This window comes from Pseudorca crassidens, chromosome 12, assembly GCF_039906515.1.
Source record: "Pseudorca crassidens isolate mPseCra1 chromosome 12, mPseCra1.hap1, whole genome shotgun sequence".
NCBI classification, from domain to species: domain Eukaryota; kingdom Metazoa; phylum Chordata; class Mammalia; order Artiodactyla; family Delphinidae; genus Pseudorca; species Pseudorca crassidens.
The window spans coordinates 43,137,662-43,150,679 of NC_090307.1; the positions used below are offsets into that span (position 1 = coordinate 43,137,662).

At 37.6% G+C, this 13,018-nt stretch overlaps 1 protein-coding gene and 1 pseudogene across 5 annotated transcripts in view; both read left to right on the plus strand.

Annotated features, from left to right (window-relative positions):
- NOL4 (nucleolar protein 4) overlaps nt 1-13,018 on the plus strand; it is a 394,425-nt gene that overhangs the window by 63,332 nt on the left and 318,075 nt on the right. The window lies entirely within an intron of this gene.
- LOC137204227 (U6atac minor spliceosomal RNA) lies at nt 26-83 on the plus strand (annotated as a pseudogene).

A 13,018-nucleotide genomic window follows, 5' to 3' on the forward strand; every position in this document is an offset into this window, starting at 1 on the left:
ATTGTGAATAATACAGTGAACATGGGTGTTGTATAAAAGGAGAAAAGGTTAGCAGTCCCCTCGACAAGGATGGAAGAGGGCTTGCACAGCAACAGGGATGCAGAGGGCAAAGCGGAGACATTCCTGGACAGAGGGTTGGTGCCGACCAGCACTCACCAGCCTGAGAGGCTTGTCTGCCTGCCCGCTGGGGCGGGTGGGGGCTGGGAGCCGAGTCTCTGGCTTCAGAAGTCAAATCCCAGGGAGAGGACTGGGGTTGGCTGCATGAACACAGCCTGAAGGGGGCTAATGCACCACAGCTAGCCAGGAGGGAGTCCAGGAAAAAGTCTGGAACTGCCAAAGAGGCAAGAGACCATTGTTACTGGGTGCGCGAGGAGAGGGGATTCAGAGTACCACTTAGATGAGTGCCAGAGACTGGTGCGAGCCGCAGCTATCAGCGTGGATGCCAGAGACAGGCACAAAATGCTAACACTGCTGCTACAGTCACCAAGTAGCCTGTGTGTGCAAGCACAGGTCACTATCCACACCCTGCCTCCTGGGAGCCTGTGCAGCCTGCCACTGCCAGGGTCCCATGATCCATGGACAACTTCCCCTGGAGAGCACACGGTGCACCTCAGGCTGTTGCAATGTCATGCTGACCTCTGCTGCCTCAGGCTTGGCCCACATTCCATACCCTTCCCTACCCCCAGTCTGAGTGAGCCAGAGCCCCCTAATCAGCTGTTGCTTTAACCCCATCCTGTCTGAGCGAAGAACAGATGCCCTCAAGCGAGCTACATGCAGAGGCAGGGCCAAATCCAAAGCTGAACCCCAGGAGCTGTGCAAACAAAGAGAAAGGGAAATTTCTCCCAGCAGCCTTAGGATCATCAGATTAAAACTCCACAATCAACTAGACGTACCCTATATCAGTGGAATACCTGAATAGACATTGAATCATCCCAAAATTGAGGCGGTGGACATTGGGAGCAACTGTAGACTTGGGGTTTGCTTTCTGCATCTAATTTGTTGCTGGTTTTATGTTTATCTTAGTTTAGTATTTAGAGTTTATTATCATTGGTAGATTTGTTTATTGATTTGGTGGCTCTCTTCCTTTTTTTTTAATATATAGATAGATATATTTGTTTTTTTCCTTTTTGTGAGTGTGTATGTGTATGCTTCTTTGTGTGATTTTGTCTGTATAGGTTTGCTTTTACCATTTGTCCTATGGTTCTGTTTGTCCATGGTTTTTTACTTTTGTTTTGTTTTGTTTTGGATAGTTTTTAGCACTTGTTATCATTGGTGGATTTGTTTTTTGCTTTGGTTGCTTTCTTTTCTTTTTATTACTTTTAAATTATTTTATTTTATTTTATTTTATTTTGCAGTACGTGGGCCTCTCACTGTTGTGGCCTCTCCCATTGCGGAGCACAGGCTCCAGACATGCATGCTCAGTGGCCATGGCTCACGGCTCACGGGCCCAGCCGCTTCGTGGCATGTGGGATCTTCCCGGACCGGGGCATGAACCCGCGTCCCCTGCATCGGCAGGCGGACTCTCAACCACTGCACCACCAGGGAAACCCTAAATTTTTTATTTTTAATAATTTTATTTTAATAACTTTATTTTATTTTATTTTTTTCTTTCTTTCTTTTTATCTACCTTTGCTTCTGAGCCGTGTGGCTCACAAGGTCTTTGTGCTCTGGCCAGTGTCAGGCCAGAGCCTCTGGGGTGGGAGAGCTGAGTTCAGAACATTGGTCCACCGGAGACCTCCTGGTTCTATGTAATATCAAACAGCGAAAGCTCTCCCAGTGATCTCCATCTCAGAGTAAAACCCAGCTCCACCCAACGACCATCAAGCTACAGTGCTAGACACCCTATACCAAACAACTAACAAGACAGGAACACAACCTCACCCATTAGCAGAGAGGCTGCCTAAAATCATAATGAGGTCACAGACACCCCAAAACACACCACCGGACGTGGTCCTGCCCACCAGAAAGACAAGATTCAGCCTCATCCACCAGAACACAGGCGCCAGTCCCCTCCACCAGGAAGACTACACAACCCACTGAACCAACCTTACCCACTGGGGGCAGACACCAAAACAGTGGGAACTATGAACCTACAGCCTGTGAAAAGGAGACCCCAAACACAGTAATTAAGCAAAATGAGAAGACAGAGAAGCACACAGCAGATGAAGGAGCAAGGTAAAAACCCACCAGACCAAATAAATGAAGAGGAAATAGGCAGTCTACCGGAAAAAGAATTCAGAGAAATGATAGTAAACATGATGCAAAATCTTGGAAATAGAATGGAGAAAATACAAGAAACATTTAACAAGGACCTAAAAGAACTAAAGAGCAAACAAACAATCATGAACAACACAATAAATGAAATTAAAAGTTCTCTAGAAGGAATCAATAGGAGAATAACTAAGGCAGAGGAACAGATAAGTGACCTGGAAGATAAAAGAGTGGAAATAACTACTGCAGAGCAGAATAAAGAAAAAAGAATGAAATGATTTGAGGACAGTCTCAGAGACCTCTGGGACAACATTAAATGCACCAACATTCGAATTATAGGGGTCCCAGAAGAAGACAAAAAGAAAGGGACTGCGAAAATATTTGAAGAGATTATAGTTGAAAACTTCCCTAATATGGGAAAGGAAATACTCAATCAAGTCCAGGAAGTGCAGAGAGTCCCATACAGGATAAATCCAAGGAGAAACACGCCAGGACACATATTAATCAAACTATCAAAAATTAAATACAAAGAAAAAATATTAAAAGCAACAAGGAAAAACCAACAAATAACATACAAGAGAATCCCCATAAGGTTAACAGCTGATCTTTCAGTAGAAACTCTGCAAGCCAAAAGGGAGTGGCACAATATATTTAAAGTGATGAAAGGTGAAAATCTACAACCAAGACTACTCTACCCAGCAAGGATCTCATTCAGAGTAGATGAAGAAATTAAAACCTTTAGAGACAAGCAAAAGCTGAGAGAGTTCAGCACCACCAAACCAGCTTTACAACAAATGCTAAAGGAACTTCTCTAGACAAGAAACACAAGAGAAGGAAAAGACCTACAATAGCAAACCCAAAACAATTAAGAAATGGTAATAGGAACATACATATCAAAAATTGCCTTAAATGTAAATGGATTAAATGCTCCAACCAAAAGACATAGACTGGCTGAATGCATACAGAAACAAGACCCGTATATATGCTGTCTACAAGAGACCCACTTCAGACCTAGGGACACATACGATGGAAAATTGAGGGGATGGCAAAAGAGATTCCATGCAAATGGAAATCAAAAAAAGCTGGAGTAGCAATTCTCATATTAGACAAAATAGACTTTAAAATTGCCCTTTCATTTTCTTGGTGGTTTTCTTTACCGTGCAGAAGGTTTTTAATTTGATATAGTCCTACTTGTTTACTTTTTCTTTTGTTGCCTTTGTTTTTGGTGTCGAATCCAATAAATCATTACGAAGACCACTGTCACAGAGCTTACCGCCTATGTTTCTTTTAGGAGTTTTATGGTTTCAGGTCTTACATTCAAGTGTTTAATCCATTTAGAGTTGATTTTGGAATATTGTGTAAAATAGGTGTGTAAGTCTCCTTTATTTCAACAGTATTTTGAAATTTTCAGTGTTCAAGTAATTTCTTCTCGAAAATTTGTTCGTAAGTATTTTCTATGGTGTTGCAAAGGGAATTGTTTTAGTAATTTCATTTTCAGATTTTTCATTGCTAGCGTATAAAACACAACTTTTATATATTGTTCTTGTATCCTGCAACCTTGCTAAACTCATTTACTAATCCTATCAGTTTTTCAGTTGGTTTGTAAGAATATTCTTTATACATTAATTTTTATAGATTGAATCAGCTTTATATTCCTGTGACTAACCCATGTGGTCATTGTGTATATAATTTTTTATATGCTGCTGAAATTAGCTTGCTATTATTTTGTTGGAGATTTTTGTATCTGTATTGGTAAGGGATACTGATCTGTAATTTTGTCTTACTGTGATGTCATTGCATGCTTTTGGTATCAGGGTGATACTGACCTTAGAGAATCAGTTGGGAAGTATTTCCTCTTTTTTTTGGAGGAATATATATAAAGTGATGGTATTAATTCTTCTTTAAACATTTGGTAGAATTCATTAGTGAGGCTGTATGGTCCTGGGCCCATATTTGTTGTAACTTAAAAAAAAATTGATATTCAATCTCTCTTTCTGTTCTGTATCTATTCATATTTTCTACTTTTTCTTGAGTCGGTTTTGGTTGTTTGTGTTTTTCTAGTAATTTGTCCACTTTCATCTATATGATCTATTTTTTTGTAAGCAGCTTATCCCCTTGTAATCCTTTTTATGTAGGTTGGTAGCAGTGTTCCCTTTTTAATTCCTTATTTTAGTAATTTTAGTCTTCTCTCTTTTTGTAATTGGTTAGTCTAGCTAAAGATTTATCAGTGTTTTTGATATTTTCCATGAATGAATTTTTGTTTTCATTGATTTTCTCTCGTTTTTCTATACTCTATTTCTGCATGTCTTACATTTAGCTTGCTTTTGTTTTTCTTTTTCTTTTTTTTTTTTTTTTGTGTGGTACGTGGGCCTCTCACTGTTGTGGCCTCTCCCATTGTGGAGCACAGGCTCTGGACGCACAGGCTCAGCGGCCATGGCTCACGGGCCCAGCCGCTCCACAGCATGTGGGATCTTCCCAGACCGGGGCGCGAACCTGCGTCCCCTGCATCGGCAGGTGGACTCTCAACCACTGTGCCACCAGGGAAGCCCTGTTTTTCTAATTTCTTATGACAGAAAATTAGGTTGAGATCTTTCTTTTTTAAACTGTAGTAAATGCCTTTACCACTATAAATGGTATAAATTTAAATGGTATAAATTGTATAAATTTACTCCCTCAAAGCACTTCTTTTTCTGTATCCCCTAAATTTTGATATGGTTTTGTTTTCCTTCATCTCAAAGTATTTACTCATTGGTTATTGAAGAGTGTGTTGTTTTATTTCTAACATATTTGTGAGCTTTCCAAACTTCTTTGTTATTGATTTCTAATTTCTTTATATCATGGTTGTAGAAACATATCTTGTATGATTTCAATCCTTTTGAATTTATTGAGACTTATTTTGGGGGCTAGTATATGGCCTATAATGGAGAATGTTGCATGTGCACTTGAGAAGAATATGTATTTCTGCTGTTGTTGGGCAGAGGGCTCTAAAGATACCTGTTCAATTTAGTTCAGTAGTCCCCAAACTTTTTGGCACCAGGGACCAGTTTTGTGGAAGACAATTTTTCCACAGACCAGCTGAGGGGGGATGATTTGGGGATGATTCAAGGGCATTATACTTATTGTGCACTTTATTTCCATTGTTATTACACTGTAATATATAATGAAATAATTATACAACTCACCATAATGCAGAATCAGTGGGAGCCCTGAGCTTGTTTTCCTGCAACTAGATGGTCCTATCTGGGGGTGATGGGACACAGTGACACCCAAAGTGTGTTGCTTATGTCCAGTCTACTCCATAAGATGCAGCTTGTCACTTGGCACTCACTGATAAAGTTTTGATATGAGCTTGCAAACAATTGATTTACTATGGTCTCTGTGAAGAGACCATACATTAGTTCTATGCTAATAATAATCTGTATTTGCAGCCGCTCCCCAGCCTAGCATCACCACCTCAGCTCCATCTCAGATCATCAGGCATTAGATTCTCATAAGCAGCATGCAACCTAGATCCCTTGCATGTGCCTTTCATAGTAGGGTTTGTGCTCCTATGAGAATCTAAGGCCACCGCTGATCTTACAGGAGGTGGAGCTTAGGTGGTAATGAGAATGATGGGGAGCAGCTGTAAATACAGATGAAGCTTCACTTGCTCACCCGTTGCTCACCTTCTAGCCTGGTTCCGGTACTGGTCCGTGGCCCCGGGGTTGGGGATTCCTGGTTTAGTTGGTTTATAATGTTGTTCAAGTTGTCTATTTCTTTGCTGATCTTCTGTCTAGTTTGATGCATTATTGAAAGTTGAGTATTGAAGTCTCTAACTATTATTTTTGAACTGTTACACCCTTTAATTCTGTCAGTTTTTTCTTCTTGTATTTTGTGGCTCTGTTCAGCATGTATATGTTAATGATTGTTATGTATTCTTGAAGGATTGTCAGTCTTATCATTATAAAGTGTCATTCTTTGCCTCTAGTAATAATTTTTATCTTAAAGTCTGTTTGGTCTAACATTGATATAGCCTCTTTACCTCTCTTTTGGTTTCTGTTTGCATGGTATATCTTTTTCCATCCTTTCACCTTCAGCATGTTTGTGCCTGAATATGAAGTATGTCTATTGCAGATGTCTTTTTGAATTATTCTGTTAAACCATTTTGCCAGTATCTGTATTTTAATTGTTGTATTTAATCCATTTACATTTAATGTAATTACTGATGAGGAGATAATGAAGGACTTATTTCTTCTACTTTGCTACTTGTTTTCTATATGTCATTTTTTTGTTTCTTAATTCCTTATTATTTTCATTCAATACTTATTTGCTTTGTACCATTTTAGTTTTCTTTTTGTTTCCTTTACTATACATTTTTGAGTTATTTTCTTAGTGGTTGCTGTGAGGATTACCATCAATTTCTTTCTTTTTAAAAAATTTCTTAATATATAGCAGTCTAGTTAGGATTTTTATCAGCATAATTTCAATATACAAAATTTTGCTCCTAAATTCCTGGAACCAGTAAATCTCCCAGTATTTGCTAAGAGGCTCTCTGTGTGTATTAGGGCAAACCTTTGACACTCAGCTGGGTAGCCGACAGCTCTTTCTTAACATTTACTTCCTGTGTGTACAGAACCTCAAGGTCAGCTAGAGGTGAGAACCTAGGTCCTTCTTAGACCTTCTCTGAGCATGCACACATTTCTATACATGTGTGTGTTCTTCTGGATTCCTAGGGAATATGTTGGAGTCTTTCAAAACTGTATGGACATCTCATTTCATAGTTTTTATTTTATTTATTTATTTTTTTAATTTTTTTTTGCGGTACACAGGCCTCTCACTGTTGTGGCCTCTTCTGTTGCGGAGCACAGGCTCTGGATGCACAGGCTCAGTGGCCATGGCTCACGGGCCCAGCCCAGCTGCTCTGTGGCATGTGGGATCTTCCTGGACCGGGGCATGAACCCGTGTCCCCTGCATCAGCAGGTGGACTCTCAATCACTTTGCCACCAGGGAAGCCCCATAGTTTTTATTTTTAAGCTTTTGTTTAGTCTATTGCTTGACCCAGATGTTATTCACTGTCTTAGGCAGCTATGAAAGTAAAACATTTTCCTGTAATTGTTTTCCATAAATGCTCCTGAGGGAAGGGCTTTTCACATTAGGTAAGTTCCAAGTCATTCAACTTCAGACAGACTGTTAAGTGGAGTCTCCCAGGGAACTACTAGACAGATAAAATAATGTGAACATTCTTTGGGACTAAGTCTTCAAAAAAGTTGCAGTTCCATTCTCTTTCTTCTGGTGGCTACAAGGCTGCACTAATAATGTGGGCTGTTACTTATCAAAGCTACTGCAGAGCAACATATTAGGAGATGGAACTAGAGGAAGTTAAGACACTTGTTCAAGGGTCAGATATAAAACGCATTTCTTATAAATAGCATATAGTTGGGTCTTGCTTTTCTAATACAATGCCTGCCTTTCAATTGGGTGTTCATAAGAACATTTATATTTAATGTGGTTTGGGTTAAGTCTGTCATCTTGCTGTTTGCTTTCTATATGTCCAGTCTGTTCTTTTCCCCCTCTTCTCTGCATTTTTTGAATTAAATATTAGTGGTTGCTGTACAGTTTATAGTGTACATCTTTAAATAATGAAAGTCTGCCTTCAAGAATTATACAAATTGTATAGTTCAGGAAGCCTATAATAGTACACTTTCAGTACACTCCTGACATTTATGCTATTAATATATATTAACAGTGTTTTTCCTATAGGTATGTGATAAATCCCATAATACATTATTTTGTTCTGATATCAATGATCTTTAAAGATATTTACATAATAAGAATAATATTCAAATATATTTACCCATGTGGTTACCATTCTAGTGCTCTTCATTCCTTTTATACAACCATATTTCCATCTGGTATCATTTCTTTCTGCCTGAAAGGCATTTCTCCATGAAGGATATTAACATTTCTTATAGTATAGGTCTGTTAGCCAAATTCTTTTGGCTTTGTATGTCTGACAGTATATCTTTTCCTCATTTTTAAAAGATACTGTGATTATTTATACATGTCTGTATATTTTAAATCTCATTCTTTGTTTTCTATTTACCTTGCTTTTCTTAATGTCCCTTTTCCATTACACTGACATTTTAAATTATTTTTTAATTCACATTTCCCATTTATAATTTGGAATTTATACACTAGATTTGTCTTAGTGCTTGCCATTTACATTCAAGATCATGCATAATTATTAAATTCTACATCTTGACCTTCCTGCTAGTCATTTTACTCTTACCATATTTTCATGGATTACAATTGTTTTGTTTAGTCTTTTGAACTCCAGAATGTAGATAATATTATTGTTCTTTTATATAATTATTTCTTCTAAATATATATTATATATAACATATAAAGATTATTTATCTTTATTTTATAAATCCAGTTGTTTTTAGGCTTATATCCAAATTCACTAGTTTCTTTCCATATTTCTTTTTCTGGTCAGTTGGTTTTTTCCTCTGCAGGTGTTTTTTCCCCCTAAAATTAGTGCTTTAGAAGTTCCTTTAGTTAGTCAGTGGTTGGTTATTTCTTAATTTTCTAGCTGAAAATATTTTTATTTAGACCTATTAACTCTTAAACTCTTTTTAAAAAGGTTATTTTATTTTCTATATTCCATTATACCTCCTGTTGAGAAATGTGCTGTCAGTCCTATTGTCCTCTCTGTAGATGATCTGTCTCTTTTTCTTGAAGGTCTTCACATTTTTTTCTTTATCATTCTGTGGTGTTCTACAGATTCACTACAATGTGTCTAGGAGGAGACTTCAAAATAGTTATGCTTTTTGATATATATATTTTTTAAACTTCTGAATTCATGACTTTTATCAGTGTGGAGAATTATTATCTTCTTAAACTTAAAGAGGGAAAGAAGTTATGTAAAAATGAGTAGGAAGATTTAGAAAATAATAAAAGAGGAAAAAAAACAAATTTAGAAAGTAGGAACTCTAAGGTTTCAATAGAAATTTAGATAACATTAAAAAGAGAATTGATGAAGCAAAATCTGGATGTGCAGATGTTTCCCCAAATGCAGTCATTGTTCATTCATTCCTTTCCCTCTAATTCCTTGCACTTAGAAATCTGCTTCATTTTCCTTACTTCGCCAGAATCCAAGGTTTAGTCTCTTCTTCCCCCCACTCTCTCCAGTCCCAGAAGCTGTAGGTTCCTGGTATAGGCAATTGCTCCCAGAGAAAATTAAGCTTTAGTTTTCTGTTATAGCTTACTCCTCTGGCTTCATTTTGCCATTTCTTTTAAATTTTAATTTTTGGGTCCTTGAGGATTACCTGTACTTATGAGTGAGCTCAATAATACATTTAAGATGCTTGTGTTCTCTCTCTCTCTCCCCATCTATCTCTATATAATACTTAAATAAGCAGTCTCAGATTTTCATTTTAGAAAGATACTTTTGGCTACTCTGAGAAGAATGAATTGTAAGAATCAGAAATAAAACAAGTAGAACAAAGTAGTAAATTGAATAAGTAATCCAAGCAAGAGATACAGGCAGATATCAGCAGATTAGAGAACAGTTTAATATGGATTATGTGGGAGGTGCAAAAAGTCAAAGATGACTATTTTAAAGCTTAACAGAACTTTGTATATCAATTATTACATACCTTTTGGGGTAACAGCTTGATCATTATAAATTTATAAACTATAGTTAATATTGTTCTATTTCTTTAGTGGACATTATTGCATTGATAGATGTTTATTATTAGCTCAAGTTCAAATGTTATACCTCTGATAATGGACTTTGGGGAAATGGATATAGACAAATTTTTGTGTAATCTATTTTCTGTAAAAGACAAACATCTTTCTATTCCTCCCTGCTTACCTATGACAGAATCTGTTTATTTACTTCAAATTCAGGTGGCACACCCTGTTGAAGTGAGAATTACAAGGTGGCTATTTTTATGTTGTGTCCTTTTATTGTTTTATTAATGCCTTTCTAGCAAACATTTTATTTCCAGCTTCTAAAGTAGTTGGTATCTACTGACCCAAATAAACTGTGATGTGATTATATTCTGATAGAGCTGTGGATAAAAACTGTCAGCTTTCCATTATATGATACTTCGGGGGTTTGACAGTCTTGTACTAAGGTTAATGGACATTTAAAATATAACAATTTCTTGTAATATAACATTGTTTAGTGAGTAAGCTGGACATATGCATACAAGTTTCTCTCCTTCTGTATTTGATTTTAAGAACCTGGGAAATGTTCCCAACTCTTACAAAGATATATTTTATAAATTTTCATTCACTTGACTTTTTTTCTAGTACATAGTACAACCTAAAGATTTTAAACATTGAAAAAATACAACATTGTTAGTCACAACTAATAAATTAAAATAAACATGTGCTTTTAAAAGTGTAGACATTTATTAATAATAAATATATATTATGTTTATTATTATTAAATTACTATCTGCTTATTATAGATTTCTTGAAAAGTAAAGAAAAATGAAAGAAAAATACTACTGTTCTACTATCTAGAGACATCTGTTAACACAGATTACATATTGAATATATGATATATGTTTCTTTAAAATCATTTCTTAATATACTTTGCTTTTCCCAGCTTCCTCAGTTCTAGTATACACTAATATTAAATGATCAGATAATTACTCATTTTGAAAGCTTTAGTTAGCAGCTCTGTTTCAAGTTTTATATTTTAATGCCCCAGTATATACTGTACCCTGAGGAAGTCGAACAGTACTTGAATATGCAAACATTGACACCTAACTGAAGGCATGCCAGACCTGCTGAGAGCTTCTAATACCATGTGAAATAATAGTGGTGAGAGGTGAGGCTAACCTTTCCAAATGGCAAAAGCAGCAGTCCAGAAAGCTAAAACCTTTTCTTCTCACTTCCCATTCACTTAAACTTCACATTGTAACATGGGGTGCTCTGATCATGAGCCTCCTTCTGTGGGATCCTGATAACATAAACCGAGGTATTAAACATCAGTCAGTATACATTCCATGACTTATAGGCAGATCTGTCTCCCAATTGAAACATACATTTACTTTTAATCAATGTGGGCAAAAAAAATTTTTTTTAAGGGAACAAATCTGGCATTAAGAGCATGGATAATATCCTTAGGGAGATAGTAGAAACATTTCTACCAGTAATATTTGAAATAGTTTGGCAGTTTGGAAGGTGATTAAAGGAAGATTATCTTTATTAATTATTAACTTTATTAATTATTAAATCATCTTTTGAAATAACTACCTTGTAAAGTTGAATATTTCAGTGCAAAGACAACAGGACATATCTGAGTTAACAATCAGATAACACTTCAATTTGCATTTTAAAGCTTATATCTAATCTAAGAACTTTAACTCAAAGATCCTTTATGTTTTGGTAGCCAAATTTATTTAGTATTCAAACATATATATATATTTATAACAAATTATGTATATATATAAAACAAATCACTTTCAAATTTCTTAAGCAAACTGTTAAACTTAATTCTATTTGATACATACTTTTCGTTTTCTTACATATTTTCTCCAGTTAAATATAATCTTTTCTATAAGTGCTAGGTAACAAACAATTGTTTAACAACAAGCTGATTCATCAAGCATTTCCATAAATATTCTGAAAAATCAATGATACAATGTATTTTCAGCAACATAGGTATTGCTTATGATTAATTTTCAAATTTTGTGCATCTTATTAAAAAGATAATAAAAGCTTTATGAAAACTCCCGGTTATAGCAATAAAATATTAATTACTGCTCAAGAAGAGGACAGGTCTATATTGTAAACTATAGAAAAATTGTCCTCAAAATTTCAACTAGAGGAGGCAATGTAGTTTCTTTGGCTTTTTCTTTGTCTACATCCAAACAATAATTTCTTTCAAAATCATGGTGCTTTCTGATGCATTTGAAAGAAAAGCAACCATGTCCGGTGACTTAGCTGCCAGAAGAGACACCCTTCTCCACCTGTGCTTGTTTTGCTCCAGTAAATAAACACACAACTTATTTCTTTTAGGCTCTGAGCAAAATCACTTTCTGTATGCAATACTGAATCATCCCTCAGGGGTGCCTCTCCCAGACACGATTTACCTGGCTGGGGGTGGTAGGACACTGCCTACTGGAAACCCCCCTCCCGCGTCCCTCTCCCATGGGAGGCCTAGGCAGAGCGGAGCCACTGACCTTAGGGAAGCCTGGCGTCCTGCTGCCTTCTGCAGGGCTCCGAGGGCCTCTACCCTTCGCTCCCCAAAGGCCAGGGAAGAGGAGAGAATAGGGAGAGGACTCGGTGTCCTAGTCCTTGGAGATAACCTTAAGTGGATGGAAGGGGCCGACAGAGGGTACGGCTGAGCTTGCTGGGACTGGAGGGAATCCCGCTAAGAGAGCCGATGGCCAGCAGGGACTCCTCTATTTCCCTGGGAAGGCGGCCTGCTTCCTGCTTCCATGTGGGAACGTGGCGATGGACTAGGTTGAGGCAAGCTTTTTTCTGGTCCTTGGACCTTTGGAAGGTGACATCACACCCCCAGCATGACTGCGCCTCTGTCCCCAAGGAGTGAGGAGAGAGATGCCTTTCCAGGGCCAGGAGGTTGAGCTGCTACCCTGGTGGCTGCTGAGTCGGGGCCGGGGTCTCCAGCCTGCGTCGCCTTGTCCTCTGAGTGCTGAGTGCCCTGCGTGGCCCAGCCCTGCTAGGGAAGGACTCAGATCTCCTGTGAGCCCTCACACTCTGGGCATGGGGGCGGAGAACGCAGAGGAGAAAGGGCCTTGGCCTTCCTCCCCCCAATCGTTGCCAAGGCAACCGTGCAGTTGGCGGT